Source organism: Alexandromys fortis, unplaced genomic scaffold (assembly GCF_014885135.2).
Source record: "Alexandromys fortis isolate MF-2015 unplaced genomic scaffold, M_Fortis_MF-2015_v1.1 scaffold_406, whole genome shotgun sequence".
NCBI classification, from domain to species: domain Eukaryota; kingdom Metazoa; phylum Chordata; class Mammalia; order Rodentia; family Cricetidae; genus Alexandromys; species Alexandromys fortis.
The window spans coordinates 1-5,692 of record NW_026068280.1 but is presented as its reverse complement, the minus strand read 5'-3'; the positions used below and the strand labels follow the sequence as shown (position 1 = coordinate 5,692).

General features: G+C 45.7%; 2 long non-coding RNA genes across 2 annotated transcripts; both read left to right on the top strand.

The window, feature by feature from the left end:
* The first annotated feature begins 31 nt into the window (after nucleotides 1-31).
* On the top strand, nucleotides 32-736 carry LOC126494752 (uncharacterized). Its single transcript, XR_007590056.1, has 3 exons — nucleotides 32-351; nucleotides 454-512; nucleotides 603-736. It is a non-coding gene; the product is annotated as an uncharacterized lncRNA (long non-coding RNA).
* A 1,186-nt stretch (nucleotides 737-1,922) lies between these two features.
* On the top strand, nucleotides 1,923-4,551 carry LOC126494745 (uncharacterized). Its single transcript, XR_007590055.1, has 4 exons — nucleotides 1,923-2,050; nucleotides 2,409-2,490; nucleotides 3,127-3,204; nucleotides 4,360-4,551. It is a non-coding gene; the product is annotated as an uncharacterized lncRNA (long non-coding RNA).
* The last annotated feature ends 1,141 nt before the right edge of the window (nucleotides 4,552-5,692 follow it).

The window sequence follows — 5,692 nt, the reverse complement described above, 5'->3', positions numbered from 1 at the left end:
CTCTCTCTCTCTCTCTCTCTCTCTCTCTCTCTCTCTCTCTCTCCCTTCTTCCTTTCCCCTCTATAACCCTGTGAATAAATATTAAATCTTACTCTACATGTGTCTATCCATGTCTCTGTCTGCTGTCTACCCGCCCCTGCCGCGAGCCGCTCCGGGGGTTCAGCACCGGGGACCCACTGTGAGCTCGCTGCCCACTCACACCCGCCTGCTTGGGTGGCTCTCCTGGGAAACTGCGAGTCTCTGCCTTGGGATTGGCTGCTCCCAGAGCTCGCTGCCCGCCTGCAGCCCGGACTCTCCAGCATTCCCAGCCGCTAGCTGCTCGGGGAACCGTCCGGGGACTTAGGAACAAAAGTGGGTATAGCAGAAGGCAAATGTTTTGTTGAAGTTGTATAAGAGGTTATGTAAACATGGCTTTAGAACAAAGCCCTTAATGCCTTGTCCCTTCCACTTCAGGGTAAGTCTTGGACCAGAAGTGGCCTGGTACAGAACTCTTGGCACTTTTCCCTCTGGAGGTGAGTCTAGGAGAGTGTTATTTACAGCTATGCATCTCTTCATGTTGTTTGAGAAACTAGAGCTTTTAAAACGATTATTTTCATTGTTAGGAAAGTACGACTTTTGGAGCTTCCATTCTGGAGGTCTTTATGGATACAGGAATGGTAAGGTCTGGGGAGGGTATAGAAGAGAGAAGAGGGGGAAGGGAGAAGGAAGGAGACAGGGAGGGAGTCAGAGACAGAGGGACACATAAACACAGAGAAGGAATAGGAGAGAAAGGAGAAGAGACAGGAGAGAGAGAGGGAGGGAGGGAGGGAGGGAGGAGAGAGTGGACAGAGGGGAAAAAAAAGGAGTGTTATAGTTTGAATAAAAATGGCCCCCATAGGGGTACACTCATCCATTGCTGGTGGGAATGCAAACTTGTGCAACCACTCTGGAAAGCAGTGTGGAGGTTTCTCAGGAAATTCGGGATCAACCTACCCATGGACCCAGCAATACCACTCTTGGGAATATACCCAAGAGAGGCCTTATCATACAACAAAAGTATATGCTCTACTATGTTCATAGCAGCATTGTTTGTAATAGCCAGAACCTGGAAACAACCTAGATGCCCTTCAATAGAAGAATGGATGAAGAAAGTATGGAATATATACATATTAGAGTACTACTCAGCAGTAAAAAACAAGGACTTCTTGAAGTTTGCAGGCAAATGGATGGAAATAGAAAACACTATCCTGAGTGAGGTAAGCCAGACCCAAAAAGAGGAACATGGGATGTACTCACTCATATTTGGTTTCTAGCCATAAATAAAGGACATTGAGCCTATAATTCGGGTTCTTAGAGAAGCTAAATAAGAAAGAGAACCCAAAGAAAAACATATAGGCATCCTCCTGAATATTAACCTTCATCAGGCGATGAAAGGAGACAGAGACCCACATTGGAGCACTGGACTGAAATCTCAAGGTCCAAATCAGGAGCAGAAGGAGAGAGAGCACGAGCAAGGAACTCAGGACCACGAGGGGTGCACCCACACACTGAGACAATGGGGATGTTCTATCGGGAACTCACCAAGGCCAGCAGACCTGGGTCTGAAAAAGCCTGGGTTAAAACCGGTCTCACTGAACATAGGAGACAATGAGGACTACTGAGACCTCAAGAACAATAGCAATGGGTTTTTGATCCTACTGCACGTATTGGCTTTGTGGGAGCCTAGGCCTGGATGGAGGTGGGTGGTCCTTGGACTTCCCACAGGACAGGAAACCCTGATTGCTCTTTGGGCTGACGAGGGAGGGGAACTTGATTGGGGGAGGGGGAGGGAAAGGGGAGGCGGCGGTGGGGAAGAGACAGAAATCTTTAATGAATAAATAAATAAATGGCCCCCATAGGCCCACAGTGAGTGGCACTATTAGGTATAACCTTGTTGAAGAAGGTGTGGCCTTGTTGTAGGAAGTGTGGCTCCCAGTCTCTTTTCCTGCTGTCTGCCAATCCAAATGCAGAACTCTCAACTCCTTCTCCAGCACCATGTCTGCCTCATGCCACCATGCTTCCCGCATGAACTGTAAGCCAGCCCCAATCAAATGTCTTCCTTTCTAGGAGTTACCGTGGTCAAGGTGCTTCTTCACAGCAATAGAAACCCTAAAATGGGGAGGGAAGAAGGAAGGGAGAACAAGGGTATAGAAAGGGGAGAGGAGAGGATGAGGGGAGAGAGAGGAGGAGAGGGAGATGGAGAGATGGAGGGGAAGTGAGGGGGAAGAGGATGAAAAAGAAGGGAGAGGAGAAAGATAGAGAGGGAAACAGGACAGAGAGGAGACAGGAGAGGGGGTGAGAGTGTTGGACCCTAGAGCCCAACTACCAGGAGGTGTCACCCCAAGAGTTGATGTAAAATCATGAGGATTTTATTAATTCTGTCATGACAGGGTCTTGCAGTATTTGAGAAGCCAGAAAGACCCCGAATGGCTGGTACAGACTACTTTTAAAGGAAAAAGCCACAGAAACAAGGTGGGTGTCTGGGGGTTGCTCTTTAACTATTATGATTTGCTTATTTAAAGGGCTATTACCAATAATTGGCTGGAGAGCGGTTGCCAGATCAGGTGAGGTAAGAGGAAACATCTGAGGGTCACTTTGCCCCTTTCCCAGGGACTGAGTCAAAACATCAGTAACTGAGTCAACACCTAAGGGTTATCTTGCCCCTATTCAATAACTGAGTTCTATTTGGGGAACATTCACAAGGACTCAGGGAGATGAAAAGTTCCCAACATTTCAGTACGTGCACGTGTACTTGTTAGATCTTTGGTTCCCAGAGAGTGGGGGAGCAGTACTGCTGAGACTGAGAGGGCTCAGAATTGTCCTCAGAATTGTCTTAAAGTTTTACAAGAGGAGAGGGAGCAGACGGAGGTGAAAAGAGAGGGGTGTGCAAGCACTTGTCTGTATGTGATGTGTGTGTGTGTGTGTGTGTGTGTGTGTGTGTGGCTTCTTTTATTAGCTGATATATATAGAGGTCAAGCTATTTCCTTGGAAACAAGAGCCTGTAGAATCCAGTACTTCCTAAAACCCCCTGATATTGAAGTATTTTTGGCAAAGAGAAGGAAGAGTTAGGTAACATACGGTCTTCATCTAATTTCCCCTTTCCTTTAGATAGGGCCCCTCCTAAGGATTTGACTGGTGGTTGGAACAATTGGACTTTCTTTTCTGATAACTTGTGGTCTCTATCAGGTGAGAATTGACAAGTGTTTTAGTTCTTTCTTGGGTTTTTTCCCCTTATGAGTGCACAAAAGATGAGGTCATTTACATATTGGAGAACTTTGGCTTGAGGGCTAGAGAAGGGAGCAGGTCCCTAGGTAGGGCCTGGCCAAACAGATGAAGAGTATACCTGAATCCCTTGGGTAGGACTATCCAGGTGAATTGGGTAACCTGGGAGGCTAGGCCTTCAAAACCAAACAGATATTTGGACTCGGGGTGTAAAAGAATACAGGAAAAAAGACATCATTTAGATGTGATAGTGGCACTTATGTCCTGGGGAACGACCCACAGCTACTAATTGGACTTATGCGTACCCAGCGAGGATTAGTCTTGCCTAGTATTGGAAACTTAGCCAAGTACTCATGACTGATGAGGCCATGGAATGTAGAGAACATGCTGCTACCACTTTCCTAACCCATAATTCCTTGCTACTGTCTAAATACTGGTCCTTGTGTCCAGAGATAAGCTCCCCCCCTCCTCAAAGAAGCAGAAAACCAATTGTTGGAACATGATCCAAGTGCTTGTGACAAAACTCCAAGAAAACAAGACAAGAATTTATGACCTCGATTTCTTTAAAAATATGAAGTTATTCTTGGACTGTGCTTTTGGGCCCCTCCCAGGTGTAAAGGGTAGGAGTGAGTTTACTTCAGATTATTCATTACATCTGGTTTATTGCCATTTGTTTATGCATCTCTATGGAATAAACAAGCCATGTGGTTTTGCTTCTTTAAACAAGTGTGGTTATCCCAATGGCCCAAGGTGTATTCTTGCTCACACATAGGCAGAAGGTACGTAGGCAGGAAGTATGCTTGCCTTCAATCTGATGGAGGCAAAAAGTATGTAGACTTGTGGGTTTTGTCTTTATAAGCTCTGACTAATGTAATTTGGTGCCATATTCTGAGCATGGGTCTTGGGTATAGTCCTGGCCAGGATTTAATAAAACTTCTTTCAAATTTGGCTCCAAAATTGCAGGGTGTTCTTCTTCTTGCCTTGTGGGATTGAAATATTTGGGAGGCCCCAGAGATCAGACCACCCACCCAAATTCCAAAGTGCAACCTTCACTTCAGGACTCTGGGACTGAGGGGACACCTTAGGAGGTGCACACCTAGAGGTGTTCTTGTGCTTCAGGTGTGCTTCCGGTTTCCCACATTATCAGAGGGAGCTGCCTTACTGAGAAAAGCAGCAAGCATCTGTGGAGGCCTCTCCTGGTAGGTCATAGTAATTTTCTGTGACATCTGGTTCTGTCGGGATCCTGACCTGGGATGAAGAGGGTTCTGACGAGACTTAGTACTCTCCCATCCAAGGCAAAGAGCAAGGCATCACACTGCTCCCCTGAGGTTCTTGGTCTAGTTTTGTGTCTTACTTGCTTCATATCTGTATGTGAAATTACCTGGCACAAGTGAGAAGGAACCACAAAACACACAACAAACATACTTAGGAGTTTACTAGAGGGGGCCTGTACGGGCCTGGGGAATCCGTGTGCAGAAAGAAAGAAAGATGGCGTGTCCAGCTTTTTAAAAGCTGCCTAGAGCATGCTAGGGGGTTGATGTGGCTACGTCATATGCAGATGACAGGGCTCACGCATGAGCAAAAGGGCTTAGCTGAGTCCTAGTGGATGTAACCACGCATGAGTGCACATAGGTTGTGCTGGGGGGGGGGGCACTTCTGCCTGAGGGTTTGTCTGCACATGCATGGTTCTAGAACCTAAAAGTGCAGCCTTATTTGTGACTGAATAATTACAGAATGTCTTGTCTTTAGTTTAATTTTTACTGTCTGTGTTCTGTTTATTGGTTTTATTTTTGCTGTCTCTGCCACCGCCAGCAATTGCCACTGCTGCCACTGCTTGCCATCATTGCTTTGATAGCCAGGGCTCAGAATTTCTTATCTCTGAGATTTCTGGTCACTGGATTCAGTTTAGCAGGGATGTCTTTTGGGTGAGGATAATATTACAATTGTTTTATATTCTACTATATTGAAAAGCTGGTTCTGGAGTTGGGTTATTGTTCTTCATTCTCTAGAGCCAAACTGGCTTATTTAAAAGTTTCCTCTCTGTCCCATGCTAGGTGACCTACCCAATTTTGTGGCAGGGAAGAGAGAGCAAAGCAACACAGCAAGAAAAAAATTAGACTATTCATTTCATTTAACTGCCTAAAAATTTTGCTAAGTTATAAATCTTATAAATCAAACTTTGTAAGTCTATTATGTAAACTTTCTATGCCTAAAGACTTGTAAGTTTATTGAGTTCAGATAGAAATCTGTATAACCTGCATAAAAACAGTTAACTTAAAACTTGTAACACAGCAAAAAAAAAAAAAAGCAGGGCGGTGGTGGCGCACGCCTTTAATCCCAGCACTTGGGAGGCAGAGGCAGGCAGATCTCTGTGAGTTTGCTTGAGACCATCCTGGTCTACAGAGCTAGTGCCAGCACAGGCTCCAAAACCACAGAGAAACCCTGTCTCGAA